This window comes from Otolemur garnettii, unplaced genomic scaffold (genome assembly GCF_000181295.1).
Source record: "Otolemur garnettii isolate 467f Iridium unplaced genomic scaffold, OtoGar3 scaffold00053, whole genome shotgun sequence".
Classification (NCBI taxonomy): Eukaryota; Metazoa; Chordata; class Mammalia; order Primates; family Galagidae; genus Otolemur; species Otolemur garnettii.
In genome coordinates, this window is record NW_003852448.1 from 1,586,224 (window position 1) to 1,607,313 (window position 21,090).

Consider the following 21,090-nt stretch of genomic DNA (forward strand, 5'->3'; position numbering starts at 1 on the left):
AGGAACAGATCCTCCGTCATAGCCCACACAAGTTGCCCACTCTGGTGACACCTCGATCTGGGACTTCAGGTCTCCAGATCCATGAGACAATACATCTTTGCAGTGTAAGCCACTCATTTTGTGGAACTTTGTTATGGCAGCTTTAGCCAACTAAAATCCTTCCTCACTGGAAAATAAGCAAGAGCGCCAGATAGACTCTGGGGCACAGCAGCATAGGCAGGGCACCAGGAGCACTTCCCTGTACTTTCGCTCAGTGTCCACTGCTGAAATCCTACTTGTCCTTCTAGGTCTAGTCCATGATCCGTTCCACCACCAGACTTTCCGGTCTTTTGGTGAGAACCACTTGCCTCTCTTCGTGATCACAACACAGAGAGAGAGACAAGCTTATCTTCCTAGCTCACCCTTTTCCCATGCAATCCGTTCTGCCATTGAATCCAGATAAATTTGTGGAAGAGGTGCCAGCTAATGCGGAGCACAGTGCTCACTTGGGCAGAATGGGTACTCCGTAAATATTAGAAATTGACCTGATTTTCACATGAGTATTTCCTCATCTTGACTGTACTCAGAATCTTTCAGGAAAGGAGGAACTGCACAGGTAAATACCCAAGAAATACTTTTGTTGTTGTTAAGGTTTGTGAAATGGGTAATTATGGGCAAGAAAAAGCAGCAACCTGGTGATATTAGGAGCCCAGGGCACAACACAAGCACAGAAAGTGTGTCCAGGTGAGGTGGGGATGGGATTGGATTTCCTGCCTTGAGAATAGTTCAGGGCCAGGCTGGGAATCCTGGCTGTCACAGAGGGTAGGAGGTAAGATTAATACCAGAATGCATTGGGGCTGAAGATTGGTGGGTGTGGGGGAGCAGAAGAGGAGAATGAAAGTAACGGGGAACCTAAAGTTTACTTTTGTTTGGCTACGAGTCAGGCAGGAGGAATGGGGACCATAGCAGGAGTGAACCTGAGGCCAGGGGAGAAGTAGGTTAGTCAACAACAGCTTTCCAAACCAAAAATCAGAACATATAGAAATGTAAATAAATATATCTAAGTAATAATGTAGACTATTGCAAACAGGAATGGTTCCATATGTGGTGATTAGCATTCTAGAATGGTAATTGGGGGAGGCCTGAGGTGACGTTCTTTTCTTTCTCCTCATTTCTGTCATTTTCCCCCCTTGTCTAGCTTGATTATTGAACCTAAATATATTTTATTAGGTTTTATCTTGGAAGCAGGTGAATTGATTTTTTTTTGTATTAAATCATAGCTGTGTGCAACAATGCAATCATGGGGTACAGTGTGGTAAAAATATGGAACACTTCATGAATTTGTGTGTCATCCTTGCGCAGGGCCCATGCTAATCTTCTCTGTATCGTTCCAATTTTAGTATAGGTGCTGCTGAAGTGAGCACAGGTGAATTGGTTTTATATCATTGTTTCTTTTCCTTTAGCCATTGTAATTTTTTTTTAAATTAACATTACTTTCTTTTCCCCAAAATACTAAGGGAGTACAAGTGTTTTTGTTGCATTGATATCTTGTATAATGCTTAAATCAGAGTGTATTACTCTTTCTTAAAAAGGCAAATTGTTGGTTGTACACAGCCATCAAGGGATTTTTTTTCCTCACTTAAAGTTTCCACTCTTGCACTAAGAGTTTCCTTTTAAGATCATTTTTAAAAATTCCTTTTTATTCTTTCCCAATATAAAGAGAATCTCTACCTTGCTTAAAGTTACAAACCAATAGGCAGGGAGTCAGGGGTATACAAAATAAACCATTCCTAACCCCTCATCGGTATGTGACTTGAGAACACCCTATCCATCTTCACTGCCTAGAAATGTTTCTTCCTGTCTAGATGAACAGGATTATGGAGGAAATTTTTTTCACTGGACGCTTCCATATAGCACAATAATATCCCCACCACTAATTCCTGAAATTTAAATGAATATATATATATATATATGGCATCAGGAATTGTTAGGGGTAGGGAAGGCTATTGATGGTAGAAGTAGAGGTCAGCCTCAAAGAAGTACAAGACACTGTCCTGTCACTGGGCCATTTTCTCAAACTATTGCAAAGCAGGCTCACCAGAAGCATGAACTATACTATAGCCGCATAACTGTCTCTAACATAAACTGTCTGCAAATGTGTAGAATATAGTCATGTTACACTTTACAGAATTTCAGCTATGCAATATTCACCGGCTGTCGCGTGTGTTTCATATGGGCGGGAAGTGGGGCTTTTGTTTCCATCTGTGGACTTGTGAGAGTCAGTGTGGGAGCAGCACTCCTTCAATCTTCAGGAGCCAGCCTGTGTGTTGTGTTGGGGAATAAACTGAAACACGATCTCCTTCAGGAAACAAAAAAGCCAATAAACCTGGAACTTTTATTTGGGAGGCTGATAAGGTTTTGCCATTATAATGAGTAGCAGATGGAGAGAACCTTCTTTTTTTTTTTTTTTTTTAAGTAAATGAATAGTTAGGGACCCAACTGTGAAACATTGGGAAAAGAGTTGTATATATAACTCAATCTACTTCTTATTATTAACTTTCCTTTGACCCTTGATTTGAAGACTGCTTTCTTTTTGATAGATTTAAGACCATATTTAAAGATATTTTTAAAACCTCCATGTGCTTAGTTTGGTAGATATTTTTAAAATATGGCATTTGACTATAGAGAGAAAGGGAGCCTGTTTTGGTCTAGAGCATAGCTGAAGAGTCAGAGAGGTCTTTAACAGGGAGGCAACAGAGTGTAGTGTGGTCAGGGATAGGGAGTTTGGTTGAGCCCCAGACTTGAGTTTAAATCCCAGCTCTGCCACTTCCCAAAGTGACCTCGGACAAGTTCCTTAATCTCAACGGAGGAATTCTTTAGTGGAATCTCACAGGTTTATGAGATTAAATTAGTTGGTATTGACAAAGTACTGTGAATGGTGCCCAGCTCATAGTAGGTACGAAGTAAGTGTTAAGTAGAATTCTTCTCATTATTAACAATATGCATGCAATCCGGGCGTCACCAGCATTGTACGGAAAATGGCTGCCTCCTGGTACTTTGGGACGCCGGGCTGGGACAAATCTTTCCCCTACAAGTCCGGGGAATGGAGCGGCCGGCTCGGTGGGCGGCGCTGGAGGAGCTTGCGGGGCGGGCCCACAGCTACTTCCGGCCACCGGAATACTGAGTTCCGGCAGGCGCTACGGCCCGCTGAGGGGGCGTAGGTGGAAACTCTGTGGCTTCCACAGGAGTCCGAAATCCCCAACACTTCCTCCCTCGGGGGATTTGATCACCCATGGCCACCACTAACAGCATTATCGTGCTAGATGATGATGAAGAAGATGAAGCAACTGCTCCGCCCGGTCCGTCCCACCCATCCCCCAATCCGGCCTTGTCTGAATCAGAAGTCCCTGGCTCCTCTGAGCCTCAAGCGACGGGAGCAAGCAGTACTTCTGGCGGCAGGAAATGCTACAAGTTGGAGAATGAGAAGCTGTTTGAAGAGTTCCTTGAACTGTGTAAGATGCGCACGGCAGACCACCCAGAGATGGTTCCATTCCTCCGTAGCCGGAAGCAGTGGGCCCACTCTTTGTTTTTGGCCTCAGCAGAGTTCTTCAACGTCCTCTCTCGGGTCCTGTCTCTGGCCCGGAGCCAACCAGCTAAGCTCTATGTCTACATCAATGAACTCTGCACGGTTCTCAAGGCCCACTCAGCCAAAAAGAAGCTGCATCTGGCCCCCGCTGCCACCACCTCCAATGAGCCTTCTGGGAGTAACCATCCCACAGACTCCTCCCTGGGCCCCACAAATGCTGAAACCACTGCCTTTACGGCTTCAAGGGCCAGTGGTTCCCAAAGGCAGATCCAGCACTTGGAGCAGCTACTGGCACTTTATGTGGCAGAGATCCGGCAGCTGCAGGAAAAGGAATTGGATCTCTCAGAATTGGATGACCCAGACTCCACATACCTGCAGGAGGCACGATTGAAGCGTAAGCTCATCCGCCTCTTTGGGCGTCTGTGTGAACTGAAAGATTGTTCTTCTCTGACTGGCCGTGTCATAGAACAGCACATCTCCTACTGTGGCACTCGCTACCCAGAGGTTAATAGGCGCATTGAGCGGCTCATCAACAAGCCGGATGCCTTCCCTGACTATGGAGATGTGCTCCAGGCGGTTGAGAAGGCAGCTGCTCGTCACAGCCTCGGCCTTCCTCAACAGCAGCTCCAGGTTATGGCTCAGGATGCCTTCCGAGATGTGGCCATCAGGTTACAGGAGAGACGTCACCTCGATCTCATCTACAACTTTGGCTGCCACCTCACGGATGACTATAAGCCAGGCATTGACCCTGCATTATCAGATCCTGTGTTGGCTGAGCGCCTTCAGGAAAACCGGACTTTGGCCATGAGCCGGCTGGATGAGGTGATCTCCAAATATGCAATGATGCAAGACAAAAATGAGGAAGGTGAGAGAAAGAAAAGAAGAGCCCGGCTCCAAGGCATTTCTCCCTACTCTATGGATCCCTCCAAGGCCTCCTTGGATTCTGGTGAGGGTCCTAGTGGAATGGCATCCCAGGAGTGCCCTACCACCTCCAGGGCTGAAACAGATGATGAAGATGATGAGGAAGAGGAAGAGGCCACAGATTCTGAAGAAGAGGAAGATCTGGAACAGATGTTGGAAGGCCAGGGGGATGAGGAAGAGGAGGAAGCAGGTAAGGATGGAGACAGGAGCCCCATGACCCTACTACAGATCTCCACTGAAAAAAATCTGAAACCTGGCAAAGGGATCAGCAGGTCTTCAGGGGAGCAGCAAAATGAAGGACTCATGGTGTCACCATCATTAGTGTTGAAAGACCCCCTGGCCCCCTTTAGCATCCTTGCTGAAAGCAATGGAAAACAGCCTGAGGAGTTGCCCCTGGAGGAAGAGAACCCTGTATCTCAGCTCTTTGAGCTAGAGATTGAAGCTTTGCCCCTGGATACCAGCTCTTCTGAGGAAACAGATATTTCTTCTTCCAGGAAGCAATCAGAGGATCCCTTCACCACTGTCTTAGAAAATGGGGCAGTTGTCATCACCTCCACTTCTTTCAATGGAGGTGTCTCTCCTCACACCTGGGGAGATTCCAGCCCTCCCAGCAAGAAAGCTCGAAAGGAAAAGAAGCAAACAGGGCCATTAGGAAACAGCTATGTGGAAAGGCAAAAGGCAGTGCACACTAAGAATAAAAAGAAGATACACATCCAGCCCAGCCCACCATTCCCCTTGGCTTCCATGGCCCTAGTTGCTGATTCCTCCAGAAGAGTGGACTCTCCCAGCTATAGGCTGGTGACCAGCTCCCTCGGCAGCCCTTCTCCAGTCTGGTTGTCCCAGACCCCCCAGTCACAGCCTCCACGGCCAAGTACTTACAAAGTGAATGTGGCCACACAGTGCGATCCAGAGGAGATCATCGTCCTCTCAGACTCTGATTAGCTGCTTCCCCATTTCTTCACCTCCAGAATGTTTGGGATAGCATTGGAGGGAAGCAAATGACTGAGAAAGGGATGAATTGAGCTAATCCTCTTTTGATGGTATTTCTTTTTCTTTTAAAAAAACAAAACCTTAAAAAAAAAAAACCTTAGGTTTTACACATAAAAATAATAAACAATAAAGTTCTTATTGTAAAAAATACAATATGTGTGCATAAGTATTAAATGACTAAATTATCATTTGGGTCTTTATTATAAAAAACTCTTGGCTCGGCACCTGTGGCTCAAGTGGCTAAGGTGCCAGCCACATACACCTGAGCTGGTGGGTTCAAATCCAGCCCAGGCCCGCCCAACAACGATGGCTGCAACCAAAAAATAGCCAGCGTTGTGGTGGACACCTGCAGTCCCAGCTACTTGGGAGGCAGAGGCAGGAGACTCGCTTGAGCCCAGGAGTTGGAGGTTGCTGTGAGCTGTGATGCCACAGCACTCTACCCAGGGGGACAGCTTGAGGCTCTGTCTCAAACAAACAAACAAACAAAAAAACTCTAGACCTTGTTTGGGGGCCTGATCAATTGGAGATTATAAAAATAACCAATCCATTTATAGTCCCTACATCAGGTCTCAAGCCAGGGTGCAGTGGTGCAAAACTCTGGTTGCCTGAGAATTTTCTGAGTGCTACTAGAACCCTGAATGGTGGGGCAGTAATATGAGAACATTTCATAGCTGCTTTTGTGATTCAAAGCGAATGGAGGCACCAAGCGGAACTATCCCTAGATCGTGTGCTGTTGTTGGTGTGTGGGAGTAGGTGGTAGGAAGGTGGATACAGGAAAAACAACTATTTCTGAAAAATAGCAGAAAATATAATACTACATTTGGTTATAAGGAAATCAATCAGCAAATTTGGGAAGCAAATTATAATGCTTGTTTTGATGTTAAATTGCTGATTCTATTCTGGTATAATTACAGCAAAATTTCCCTTCTCTATTCAGTTTGAGGGAGAAATGGGACTGAATGTTTGGGAATGTGCACTGTCAGAAGGCATGATAATGGTAGAGACTGCATCAGCCACCCACATTGGTAGGGTGGCACTGATTTTGTAGGAGAGGTCTCAATTGCCAATTTAAATTCATTCCAGTTTACTTTCCTGAGCAAAGTTCAATTTAATATACTCACTCTAGAATATATTGTTTGGAGCCTCTTACGAGTACTACAACAGCTCTGGTGGCCATTCCAGAAAACGAGTTCTGAAATTGCTTTGAAGGGTGGATTAGGCACTGGAGTTGGTATGAAGCTTCCCAAGAGGAATTTGACCATACTGATGCTCAGCAATGAGGTATGTAGCCCTTTTTCTAGGATGAGTTCATGAACTTAATTGTTAACCCTTGTACAGCAACACGCATTTGTCTCAGCTTTGGTGTTTTGCTTCACTTGTACTGCAGCCTGATGAGTGCTTTCCTCTCTACAGCATTGCAAGAAAATAACTATTATTTGAGAAATTAAATATCAAGATTAGTTACTGGCTTTATAAAAAGTCGTTGAGTACTTTTCTAAGTTCTTGACTTTCTTATTTCCAAGTTGAAAATCTGATCCCATTCTGTATGCTGGGTTTCAGAAACAATTCTGATTCTGTAATTTAAAATGTACCCATCTGAGAGTGCAATTTGCTATTTATGGTACCATTTAACAGATTCAGTCTATAAATCCTAATTATAAGATGGCTTCCAAAAAGCAGTGAAAAATCATTCTCAGTTACACTTTACATTTAATCATTGGTGTGCCATTTTATGACAATAAGTATCTTTTAGATATTTTATTATGAAAAATCTCTCTATGTATATATACACACACACACACAAAGCAGAAGGAATAGCATAATGAAGAGCTTCACCTACCTTTCGATAATTATCAATTCATATCTAATTTTGTTTCCTTTGCCACTTACCATGTTCCCGCCACTGCCATATTACTTTGATGAAAATTCCAGATAACTGTGTCATTTGATCCATAAATATTTGTGTATATATCCATAAGGCAGATGCTACTCTTTTTAGGTGTTTTCCCAGTACCCTTGTCATAGTCCTTCAATCAAGAGTCATTCGTTATACAATCATCCCCCTTATCCTTGGGGGATATGTTCCAAGACCCCTGGTAGATGCCTGAAACCTTGGATAGTACAGAACCCTATCTATGTTATGCTTTTTCCTATATGTATGTATCTATGATAAAGTTTAATTTACAAATTAAACACAGTAAGAAATGAACAACAATAACTAATAAAATAGAACAGTTATAACAATATAGTGTAATAAAAGTTAAGTGAATGTGGTCTCTTCTCTCTCTCTCTCTCAAAATATCTTACTATACTAAACTGTGGGGAACTGAAGCTACAGGAAACTGAAGCCTCAGAAAGTAAAACCATGGTTAAGACAGAGACTACTGTATTCTTGATCTCCTCACCATTTTTTTCCCATAACTTACATTTTGTTAAAGAAAGCAAGTCTTTGTTCTGAAGTTTCAAGGTACCCCTGGAAACTGCATCACCGTTGTGTTATTTAGCATGTCCTTCTGCCCATTGCATTAGGAGTTCAATTTAAATTGATCCAGTTTAGGTTAGATTTTTTTTTCACAAGAATACTTCACAGGTGGAATTATCTACCTTTACCAGGAAATATATAATGTCTCGCTCCCCTTTTGAGGATGTTAGTAACCACTGATGATCACCACTATTGATTCATTACCTCGTTAGCTGCTATAAAGAGGTGTAAAATTAATTCTGTTAATTCTTCTTTAATTATTACTTGAAATACTTCTATAAGAAAAGATTGCTTCATCAATTATTTTATTTCCCAATTTTTATTAAAAAAGAAATATTAAATTATTTTCCTTTGTTTATCATTTTTATAATAAAGGAATTTTTAGAATTCATTGATTTAAAGCTATTTTGATGTGTTTCAATGCACTGCAGTTCTATTATCCTTATTAATGAAATATTATTACCTCTTCCACAAGTGAGGGGTTTTCTAGGCTTGCTCCCGAGCTGGTCTTATTGATAAAATCCAGTAGTAGGCTGGATGGGGTGGCTCACATTTATAATCCCAGCACTTTGGGAGGCTGAGGCTGGTAGATTTCTTGAGGCCAAGAGTTTCAGGTTGCAGTGAGTTATAATTGTGCCACTGCACCCCAGCCTGGGCAACAGGGTGAGAGAGCCTGTCTCAAAACAAATAAACAAACAAAAAAACTAAACTAAATTCAGTAGTTGTTGTTAGCTGCTGGCGTGACAACACTACCAACAAAAATATGATTACTAAAAATAATTTTTTTGGCAATTGTTTTGCTCTATTAGTATATCCCAGTAAATATGTATAACCAAATCACTATGCAGAGTCATACAGAAGAGTTCCCCAAAGGAGACTTATGCCTTCAAGTGAATACAGTTAGGTTAATTAGTTTTATTATACATTAAATTTATAAATTTATAGGACTTACTTTTCTAACATTTAGTTTTGCTTTATAATTATGTAAAAATATGTGCATATACACATAAAATATGCCCATATAAAATATATTCAAAGATACCAAACCACCATCCCTGTACCTTCTACTTCCTCTCATTAGTATAACTAAATTCTTAAAATGATTTTCTTCCATTTAAAAAAATCAACTTGGCCTTTCTGCGCTGCTCAGGGAGGGTCCATACAGTGTTGTTCTGAATTCCCACCGTAACTTAAAGGGAAACTTTCACAATGCCCAGAGCCCTGATGTCCTGCAAATGACGGAGGATGTACTCATCCTGGCAGCAGGAACCCACTTAGGTGGCCCCAACCTTCCCTTCCAAATGGAACAGTACAACTACAAGAGGAAAAGTGATGGCATCTCCATCATAAATCCGAAGAGGACCTGGGAAAAGCTTCTGTTGGCAGCTCAGGCCATTGTTGCCATTGAAAACCCTGCTAATGTCAGTGTGACATCCTCCAGGAATACCGGCCAGCGAGCTGTGCTGAAGTTTGCTGCTGCCACTGGAGCCACTCTAGTGCTGGCCACTTTACTCCCAGAACCTTCATTAACCAGATCCAGGCAGCCTTCCAGGAGCTGCGTCTTCTATGGTTACTGATCCCAGTGCTGACCACCAGCCTCTCACAGAGGCCTCTTATGTTAACCTGCCTTCCACTGCTCTGTCACACAGATTCTCCTGGGCTTTATGTGGACATCACCACCCCATGTAACAACAAGGGAGCTCACTCAGTAGGTCTGCTGTGGTGGATGCTGGCCCGGGAAGTCCGCATCTGTGGCACCATCTCCCGTGAACATCCACGGGAGGTTATGCCTGATCTCTATTTCTACAAAGATCTTGAAGAGATTGAAAAGGAAGAGCAGGCTGCCACCGAGAGAGCTGTGACCATGGAGGAATTTCAGAGAGAATGGGCTGCTCCAGCTCCTGAGTTTACTGCTGCTCAACTGGAAATTGCAGACCAGTCAAAAAGCTGCAGGTGCCCTCTGTGCCTAGGCAGCAGTTCCCAGTGAAGCCTGGAGCTCCCAGCCTGCCACTGAAGACTGGTCCGCAGTTCCCGCTGCTCCGGCCACTGAATGGGTGAGAACAACCACTGAGTGATCTTCCACAAACTCTTAAACACGATGGAAATAAGGTTAGTAGAAAATATACGTCAGTTTAAAAAAAAATCAACTTGAGGCCAAGCACGGTGGCTCAAGCCTGTAATCCCAGTACTCTGGGAGGCCAACACAGGCGGATTGCTTGAGCTTGAGAGTTTGAAACCAGCTTTAAAAGAGTAAGCCATCATCTCTACTTAAAAAAAAAAAAAAGGAAGAAAGAAAGAGAGAGAGAGAGGAAGGGAGGGAGGGAGGAAGGAAGGAAGGAAGGGACGGAGGAAGGAAGGAAGGAAGGAAGGAAGGAAAGTTGAGGCAAGAGGATCTCTTGAGCCCAAGAGTTTGAGGTTGCTATGAGCTATGATGACACCATGGCACTCTACCCAGATCAGGGCGACAGAGTGAGACTTTGTCTTAAAAAAAAAAAAAAAAAAATCAACTGGGGCCAGCCACAGTGGCTCACATCTATAATCCTAGTAATCTGGGAGGCTAAGGCAGGAGGGTTGCTTGAGCCCAGGAGTTTGGGGTTGCTGTGAGGTAAGCTGAGGCCTTGGCACCCTACCCCTAGCAATAGAGTGAAACTCTCAAAAAAAAAAAAAGTCAACTTTAGTGATATAAAATTTACACTCAATAAAACTAACCAATTTTACAGGCATGATTTGATGGGCTTTGAAAAATGTAACATCACTTATGTTGTACTACATGTGAACACTATTATGCCTGTAATATGGAATATTTTCTTCACCCTAAAACGTTACCTATGTCTTTTTTTTTTTTTTGAGACAGTCTCATTATGTCACCCTCAGTAGAGTGTGGTGGTGTCACAGCTCACAGCAACTTCCAACTTGTGGCCCAAGCCATTCTCTTGCATCAGCCTCCCAAATAGCTGGGACCACAGGTGCCCATCACAACACCCGGCTATTTTTTTGTTGCAGTTAGTGTTGTTCAGCTGGCTAGCCCGGTCCAGTTCAAACCCACCAGCTTCAGTGCATATGGCCAGCCACAACCACTGTGCTACGGGCGCCGAGCCATTCCCTGTGTCTTTTTGCAGCTATTTCTCTTCTGCCCCCAGTCAATGACAGCCACTGATGGGTTTTCTGTCCTGTAGTTTGCCTTTTTCAGAATTTCTATAAATGGAATTATATAATGCATAGTATTTTGTGTCTGGTTTCTTTCACTTACCATAAACAGGTAGTGTAAGTCCTCATTCTTTTCAAAGTTTTGATTATTCTAGGTCCTTAGCATTTCTACATAAATTGCAAAATCACCATGTCTATTTCTACACACACACACAAAAAAGTTACTTGAATTTTGATTGGAATTGCATTAATTCTATAAATCAATTTGGGAAGAATTGACATTTCACTACACTATGTCTTCTAACCCATGAGCTTAGTATACTTCTCCATTTATTCTTTAATTTTTGTTGGAAATGTTTCGTAATTTTAAGTTTACATGTCTTCTACATATTTTGTTGTGTTAATCTGTAAGTAAGTGGTATTTCATATTTTTTGTTTGTTTGTTTTGCAGTTTTTGCCCAGGGCTGGGTTTGAACCTGCCACCTCTGGCATATGGGGCTGGCGCCCTAGTCCTTTGAGCCACAGGTGCCACCCTTTGTATTTTTTATTCTACTATAGAAGCTAATGCCATCTAAAGTCCATATTCATAACTAGTATATATAAATACAGCAGATCTTTGTATGTTAATCTTATATCCTGCAGCCTTGCTGTATTCACTTTGTATTAATAATTTTAGTACCTTTTCTTATAGATTCATTGGAATTTTTAAAAACTGATACATAATAGAGGTACATATGATAATTTGATATATTCATATAATCAAATCAGGATAAGTAGGATATCTATTACCTTAAATATTTACCTTTTCTATATTCTAGGAACATTTGATTTATTCTCTTCTATTTTGAAATGTATAACAATAATTATTAATAATAACTACAGTCACCTTGCTGTTCTACAGAACACCCAAGCCTTGACAATCATACTGTCTATAAATAAAGATAGTTGGCTTCTTCTTTCCAATCTCTGCCTTTTATTTCATTTTCTTCTCTTGTGCCCCTGACTAGGACCACTAGTACAATGCCAGATAGAAATAATAAAAGCAGGATCCATGTCTTATTCCTGATTTTAGGGGCAAAGCAATTAGTCTTTCATTATTGATTGTGATGATACTGTAGGTTTTTCATAAATGCCCTTTGTGAGGTTGAAGGGTTTTATCTTTATTCCTATTTTACTGAGAGTTTTTGTAGCAAATGAGATGAATGTTAAAAATTGAATTCAATATGAATTCAGTCATCAAATATTATCAAATACTGGATGTGAACCTACTAAGATAATCCTATGACTTTCCTTCTTAACCCTCTTAGAATGTTGAGTTACAGTGCTTTTGAAATGTTAAACTACTCTTATATTGCCAGGATGAAATCCATGTGGTAGTGATATATATACATTTTTTATATACTGCTAGATTTAATTTGATAAAATTTTGTCAAGGATTTTTTATGTCTATGGTTATGAGAAGATCATCATATAATTTATCTTTCTTTTTTTATAATTTATCTTTCTTATATTTCTTTTTCTTGTATTACTTTTATGATAAAGCTAACATCATTATATCATTAAAACTTTTTAAAAGTTTTCTTCAGTTTTCTGATGTTTGCTCTGAGTTGGCTATATATAGATTTTTTAAATGTTTCTTAGAATTCACTTATGAAACTGTCTAGGTTTGGGACTTTCTATGTGGGAAGGTTTTTACCTATCAGTTTAATATCTTTAATAAATATAGAAGGTGCCAAATAATGTATACACATTTTAAGAAAGGAAAAAATGTATTAAAATTGTAATACTCAAGTCACATTTTACTTCTACAATTAAAAGAGTTACAAGATACAATATACAAGATAATAAACATTGTCAGTAGACACTAAGTATTATAATTTTAATACAGTTTTTTCCTTTTTAAAATGTATGTACATTCTTTGGCACCCTCTCTGTGGGGCTAATTCGGTTATCTGTTACTTCCTTAGGGAATTTTCATAGTTTTTGTCTCACAAGGAATTTGTCCATTTCATCTAATCCATCAAACTTATTGCCATAAAATGATGTCTGGCATCCCTTTGTCATGATTTTAATGTTTGTAAGATCTGTAGTGATGTCTCATTCCCTCCTTCATGCCTGATGTTGATACTTAGGTTTTCTCTCTTTTATTCTGATAAAACTTGCTAGATGGTCAATTTTATTGGTCATTACAAAAAAAACAACTCTAGGTTTCATTTATATGTCACTATTACTTTTTGATTTTTATTTCATTTATGTCTACTCTTTGTTACTTTCATTCTTCTGCCTATTTTTCACTTAATTTCCCCTTATTTTTCTAGTTTCATAAGATAGAAGTTTACATCATTGATTTGAGATTTTTTCTTCACGTATAAACATTCAATGCTCTAAATTTCTTTGTAAAACTTCATATATACTACAAATATTTATATTTTGTGTTTTTCATTTAATTTAAATATTTTCAACTTCCCTGGTAATTTTTTTCTTTACCATCTGTGTTATTTTGAAATGTTTTACTTCAAAAATATATGGTGTTGGGGTAGCACCTATGGCTCAAAGGAGTAGGGTGCCAACTCCATATGCCAGAGGTGGCGGGTTCAAACCCAGCCCAGGCCAAAACTGCAAAAAAGAAAAAAAAAGAAAATATGGTGTGTGGCCAGATATCCTTAAGTTATTGATTTTTAATTTAATTTAGTTGTGGTCAGTGAATATGTTTTGTATTACTTCAGTCCTTTTAAAAATAGCTTAGCAGGGTGGTGCCTGTGGCTCAAGGAATAGGGTGCCAGCCCCATATAGTGGAGGTAGTGGGTTCAAACCTGGCCCCAGTCAAAAACTGAAAAAAAAAAAAAATAGCTTAGCATATGAGATCTGACAATTAAGTTCATGAATTCAATCTAGAAAAAGTGCTATATACCTCATTGCTGAGTATCACTACAGTCACATTCAAAGTAATCTCCTTGGAAAGCTATACACTGATGCCAGTGTCCTAGTTGACCCTTCAAAGAAATTTGAGGGCTCTTTTTCTGAAATAGCCATCAAAGGTGGTCATTATATTATCCTTGAATGTCATCAAAATGTCTTCTTTTCAATATTTCCTTTATCTTCAGGAAAAGAAAAAAGTCATTGGGAGCCAGATCAGATGGCTGATGGGTAGGGACACTGCTTCAATACACTTATTTGTTTACTGGTTAAAAACTTTTTCATGGTGCTGTGTGAGCTGGAGCATCATCATGATGAAAAAGCCATAGTCACTGGTCAAGATTTTCAATTAGGCTCAGCGTCTGTAGCTCAACCGGCTAAGGCGCCAGCCACGTACACCTACGGTGGCGGGTTCGAATTCCCAGCCCGGGCCCACCAAACAACAATGACGGCTGCAACCAAAAAATAGCCGGGCGTTGTGACGGGCGCCTGTGGTCCCAGCTATTGGGAGGCTGAGGCAGGAGACTCGCTTGAGCCCAGGAGTTGGAGGTTGCTGTGAGCTGTAATGCCACGGCACTCTGCCCAAGGTGACAGCTTGAGGCTCTGTCTCAAAAATAAATGAATAAATATAAATAAACAAAAAAGATTTTCAATTAAGGGTGGTGCCTGTGGCTCAAGGAATAGAGCACTGGCCCCATATACCGAAGGTCATGGGTTCAAATCCAGCCATGGCCAAAAATTGAAAAAAAAAAAAAAAAAGATTTTCAATTAAGATTTTCCTGTTTTTCTATTGATGTTTACTTGGTTTTCTATGCCAAAAATTCTAATGCACACTTCAATAAATTTTTGCAATATTTTTGTCAATTATGTTCATTACTCACTGCTCTGAATTTTCTTTATCAGTGATTCTTACTTTCCTCTCAGAAAAACAAAAAACATTTAATCCATTGTACACTGCCATTTTCTTCATTGAATTATTCCCATAAACTTGAACTAACATGTGCCTGATTTGATTTCCACTCTCGCCGGTTCAATAAGAAATATAATGTTTGTTCATTGCTCTAATTCAAACTCTAACATTTTCATGATAACACACAAAAACACGCAACAACAATAATGAAGCCACTCAACAAGACACCACCACACATTGACATGAACACAGCTGGGAGACAATGATATACCAAGGTCATTAAACCTTACCAAGTTGTTTCTACAGTGCTGCCAACACAAGCACACCATGACAAGTTTGTGAACTTAGTTGTCAGAACTCACATTTTCTATCTTGATAGCTGGTCCGTGTACATTTTTAAAAATGTATGTTGAGAACAATATTCTATACATGTCAACACAGGTTGGATAATAGTATTGTTTTATATTCTTACTGATTTCTACCTTCTTATTCAGTCAACTGCAGAGAGACCAGCATTTAATTCTCCAATTATAATTATAGACTGGTCTATTTCTTGTTGTAGTCCTATATATTTTGGCTTTGTGTATTTTGGAGCTCTGTTATTAGGTGCATACACATTTAGGATTATGGCCTCTTGATGAACTAATCTTTATATTATTGTGAAAATCTTTCCTGCCATTTTATTTTTAAACTATGTATGTTTTTATATTTAAAATTTAGGGAATTCTTTATAGATAACATATATTTAGTTCTTACTTTTTTATCCAACCTGACAACCTCTGCCTTATAATAGTGTGTTTATTCACATTTAATGTAATTAATTTTTCTACTTGATCACTATTTGTCTCTTTGTGTTTTTTCCTCCTTTCCTGCTTCCCTTTGGATTAATTAAATTTTCTTCTTAATGATTCCACTTTCTTATTAATCTATTAATCATGCCTCTTTAATTTTAAAGTTTTCTATGCAGTTCACAATAAATAATTTTTAACTTATAGACTATCTTTAAAAAATATAACACTTCATGTATGGTGTAAGAACTTTACCACAGTGTATTCCCATTTTATTTTTTAATACATTCTTATTATTGTTTTCCTTTCAGCAGTTACCTCTTAAAGAGATTAAAAACAGAAAAATACATTTTATGTTTCCTTATATGTATGCCATTTATGATATTCTTTGTTTATTTTTGTTATTATTGATTTTAAATTATAATCTGGACTCATTTTAATTCTGCCTGAGAATATGCTATTAATAATTCTTACAGTACTTGTCTACTGGAAATATTTTAAGTTTTTGTTTTTCTGGAAAATAGTTTATTTACTTCCCATTTGTTGGATATTTTGCTAAAAAAGAAAATCTAGGTTGACATTTTCTTTCACTACTATAAATATGTCTCACCATTCTTACTGCTTGTAATGAAAAGTATGCTGTATTTCTTATATTTGTCCTCTTTATGTGATATGTTCTTTTCTCTGGCTGCTTCTGAGATTTTTTTCTCCTTATTACTGGCTTTCAGAAATGTATGATGTGGTTTCTTTTGCTTTTGAGTTGCATTGAGCAACTTGAATTCAATCTTCTGACTCATACTTTCAACAAATTTGGAATTATCTTTTCTGTCCACCAGGTCCCCTTTCTTAAACAAGTGCACATGACATTTCCCCAGAATTCACTGATGCTGTAATGTTTTTTCAGTATTTCTTCTTCTGAGTTTCAGGGACTTCCTAGTATTGTCTTCAAGTCCACTGATCTTTTCTTCTATGGTGTACAATCTGATGATATTCTCATTCAGTATATGTTAAATTTCAGACATTATAATTTTCATATTAAGAAGTTTTACTTGGGTTTTCTTTAGTCCCTTCAATTTCTCTTCCTCTCTTTGTGATATTATCCACTGTCTTCTTAAACATCTGAAGTGTGCTTAGAACAGTTACCCTGGTTCCATCATCTCTGTCATTTCTGGTTCTATTTGCATTGATTAATTTTTATTCTGGTTATGAGTTATATTTCACTATTTCTTTTTGTGTTACATATATGTATAATTATTGATTGTGTGCCCCCAAAAATGTGCATTTTATGCTATTGGTTGCTGGATTTTGTTGTATTCCTTCCACGAGTTTTATAATTTATTCTGATGTTCCAGTTAATTTACCTAAAATCAGTTGGCCCACTTTTTATATTTGCTTTTGAATTTTTTTAGGGTGAGTGCAGAGCAACCTTTAGTTCAGGGCTAATATTGTCCCTTTATCAAAGCAATACCCTTCTATGGATTCTATCCAAATGTCCATGTACTACAGGGTTTTTCCACTCTGGCTGGTATGAACATTAACTGTTCCCAGTCCTCTGTGAGCTTTTGAAGTCATTTCCATGTTGTTCTTCTGGATTTGTGTAAATTCTTCTCACATATATGTAGATCAATACTCAGCCAAGAACAGAAAGGGCTCCAAAAGTCTTTAGGCTTTTCTCTCTGTACAGCTGTTTCTTCTCTAGTATTCTGGCCCAGAGATTCTAGCTGCTTTGCCTTTCCAAACTCCTATCTCTGTTTCTTCGGTTCATCAAACTTACTAGGCTATGTTTGGGTTCCCTCTCTCTTGTGACCTGGAAACTCCCTCCATTGTTCATTTTCTTTCCCCTCTCTTGGGGATAACAAGCCTGTACTATTTGTTTCCAACATCTGAAAAGTGTCATCATATGTATTTTACCCAGTTTTACAGGTAGGGGTTAAGTTTAATCCTTGTTACTCCATCTTCCCTTGAAGTGGAAATTTCTTCTTATTAAAATACATAAATAGGGTGGCACCTGTGGCTCAAAGGAGTAGGGCACCAGCCCATATGCTGGAGGTGGCGGGTTCAAACCCAGCCCCAGCCAAAAACTACAAAAAAACAAAACTAAACTAAATACATAAACAAATGTATATACATGTGTGTGTGTGTGTGTGTGTCTTCTACTTTACTTCAATGAATAAAGATTATCTATACATGCCATATGTAAGGTGACCAGATTTTTTTTTTTTTTTTTGAGACAGAGCCTCAAGCTGTCCCCCTGGGCAGAGTGCCGTGGCATTACAGCTCACAGCAACCTCCAACTCCTGGGCTCAAGCGAGTCTCCTGCCTCTGCCTCCCAAGTAGCTAGGACCACAGGCGCCCGCCACAAAGCCCGGCTATTTTTTGGTTGCAGCCGTCATTGTTGTTTGGCGGGTCCAGGCTGGGGATTCGAACCCGCCACCTTAGGTGTACGTGGCTGGCGCCTTAGCCGGTTGAGCTATAGGCACCGAGCCACCAGATTTTAACATTAATAAAGCGGGACACCATTGACTGGGGGGGGTCCTTAATTAAAAATATGGTCTATATGGAGCAACAAAGATTTTCATAGAACTCAAAAATAGTATTGTAATATTTTTTAATTTCAACATAAGTACAATTTACAAATATAATATATTTAAAAAATTATGTATAGTATTATTTTATTCTTTGGCATATTTCTCATTTGAGTCAATTTTTTTAGGAGATTGCTGTCATTGTTTAAAAGGTCATGAAATTTTTCACAAGAATTTGTTAAATTATATTTCACACATAAAATGACTTTCAAAGTCTCAACACTTAATTGTGATTTTTCTGATGTCCACACTTTATTTACCATAGAAAAAACGCATTCATTCGCAGCGTTAGTTCCTGGTAAGGACAGCACATATCCCACAATTTTTAGTGCATTATTGTATGGAACATAGTTTGTTTCAAAATGATGAAATATTTCTAACCATTTGTTCTCTATTATGTTTTTTTTTTTGCTGATGCCCAAGATTTAACCTTTTCCTTATCAATATTTTTTTTAATAATGATACCTCGTAAGTCGTAAGTGTCACTTTCAAGGCCGGCACTAGACTTTTTGCCGCCACTATAAAATATAAATAATACAAGTACTGTCTGCTAAATTCATGAAATAAATTAATGAATTACCCAAATTATCTGAATAGCTGATTTGTTGACATCACTTGTTTAACTAGCACTAGCACGCAGTACGATGTGTATGGTCTGAGAGACAGTTACAAAATGTTTTCGTGGTTGCCAATGTCAAAAAATGCCATTGTTCATTAAGTCCAAACAATGGTGGTGGAATTCTAACAACTGATCAACAATGAGAACTTTGATAAGCAGTTCTCGATAATCAGTTCTCAACAATTATTTGTTATTATTAAAGTTTAACAGTATAAAATTAACAAAAATAATATAAAACTCATATCCTGGAGAAATAGCCACATGGCAGCTGAAAACCATCTATTCCCTGCCCATTCTCCTGCCGTTCCATAACTTGTTGCGCATTCTTTCCAAAAATTGGGACTTTTTTAAAACACCGCAGGATGCAGGACAAATTGTTAAAAATCAGGACTGTCCTGCCAAAAGCGGGATGTCTGGTCACTTTAGCCATATGCACTTTTATCCACTTTGCTGTTTTCACTTAACAGTGTATCATGGAGACCTTTCCGTAGCAGTACATGTACATAGAAGTATTCCATCCTCCTTTTTATAGCTACATAGTTCTCCAGTGTGGTCTCAACCAGTCTACTTGGTGAACATTTGGCCTATTCTTGTCTTCATACCTTTGCCAGTGTATCTTTGGTTAGATTGGTAGATAAGAAATTACTGGGTTAAAAGATAAATGTTTATGTGGTTCTGCTAGAAATTGCAAAATTACCCTCCATAAGAGTTGTACCATTATCAATTTCCACATGTAGTTTATGAAGACACCTGTTTCTCCAAGGCCTCATCAACATATTTCAGACCCTTAAATTTTTGTTACTCTTATTAAGTGAGAAATATATGACTATAGTTTATTTCTCATTTCTCTTACTACAAGTGAAGTGGAACATTTTTTTATATAGTTATGAACTATTTGTACTTCTTTCTGTGATTTATCTGTTAATATCTTCAGTCCATTTTCAATACAGTGCTGGCTTCTTTCTTCTCAATGTTTAGAAACTCCTTTTATATTGAAAGCATTATCCGTTCTTATGTGATAGAAATTACAAGTATTTTTCTTTCAGTTTGTCATGTGTCTTTTTACTTACCTTGTGGTATCTTTCCTATGTAAAAGTTTTTATTGTACAATTTTTATGTAATCAAATTTATGAATGTTTTTCTTTACTGCTTCTGAATTTTAAGTTAGTTAGAAAAGTTTTTGCCACTACCAAATTTTAAAGAAATGTACTCGTTTTTAAAAAGTACTTGCGTGGTTTAATTTTTCATATCTAATTTCTAATCCTTTTGGAATTTATTGATCTCTTACACCATAGGCAAGGCACTGTGTTTTCACTCAGCTGGAAAATGGCAAGGCTAGATTAGGAGGAGGGAATTTGGGGGCAAAGAGACATAAAATTGTAAGACACTATCTCTGTGTGAAAGTGCTTTTAGTAGAAGAATCCAATCAGCTCTTAAGAAAGACTGAGTCAATTAATGCCATGAGTGTGTATGGGAAGATACTGTAATAAAGAAATCAGTTCAGCAGCACCCATAGCTCAGTGGGTAGCGTGCTGGCCACATACGCTGAGGGCCATGTATAAATAAATACATACACATGTGTATGTGTAGAGAGAGAAAGAGAGAGAATGAAATGAGTGCATTTATACCATAAGATGACACGAGACTGGGTGCAGTCTGTAGTGCCTATAATCCTAGCACTCTGGGAGGATGAGGCAGGTGGGTTGCCTGAGCTCATAAGTTCAAGACCCACCTAAGCAACAGCGAGACCTCGTCTCTAAGAATAGCCGGGCATTGTGGCAGGCGCCTGTAGTCCCAGCTACTTGGGAGGCTGAGGCAAGAAGATTGCTTGAGCCAGAGAGTTTGAGGTTGGTGTGAGCTGTGATACCACAGCACTCTACCAAGGGTGGCAAAGTGAAACTCTGTCTCAAAAAACAATACAAAATGAAAAAACAAAGATGACACAAAAAATGTTATTCATATGATAGTGAAGAAAAGACTCAAATGAAATGACACTATAGCTGAATTTTAAAGGATGAGTAGAAACTCAACAAAATGACAGTAAGAAAGAAGGGTATTCCTAGCAAACAGAGAATTGGCATGGTGTGAAAGTACTTACCATGTTCTTGAAACAGTGAAAACGTTTCCCTGGCTGGTTCACCCATCACATATGTGCTTCAGGGAAGAA

The 21,090-nt window shown here is 39.1% G+C and overlaps 1 non-coding gene and 1 pseudogene across 1 annotated transcript; one reads left to right on the top strand and one right to left on the bottom strand.

The window, feature by feature from the left end:
- Nucleotides 1-1,296: 1,296 nt before the first annotated feature.
- On the bottom strand, nucleotides 1,297-1,403 carry LOC111726080. The gene has a single exon (XR_002773964.1). It is a non-coding gene; the product is annotated as a U6 spliceosomal RNA (small nuclear RNA).
- Nucleotides 1,404-3,271: 1,868 nt separating this feature from the next.
- Nucleotides 3,272-5,428, top strand: LOC100943881 (annotated as a pseudogene).
- The last annotated feature ends 15,662 nt before the right edge of the window (nucleotides 5,429-21,090 follow it).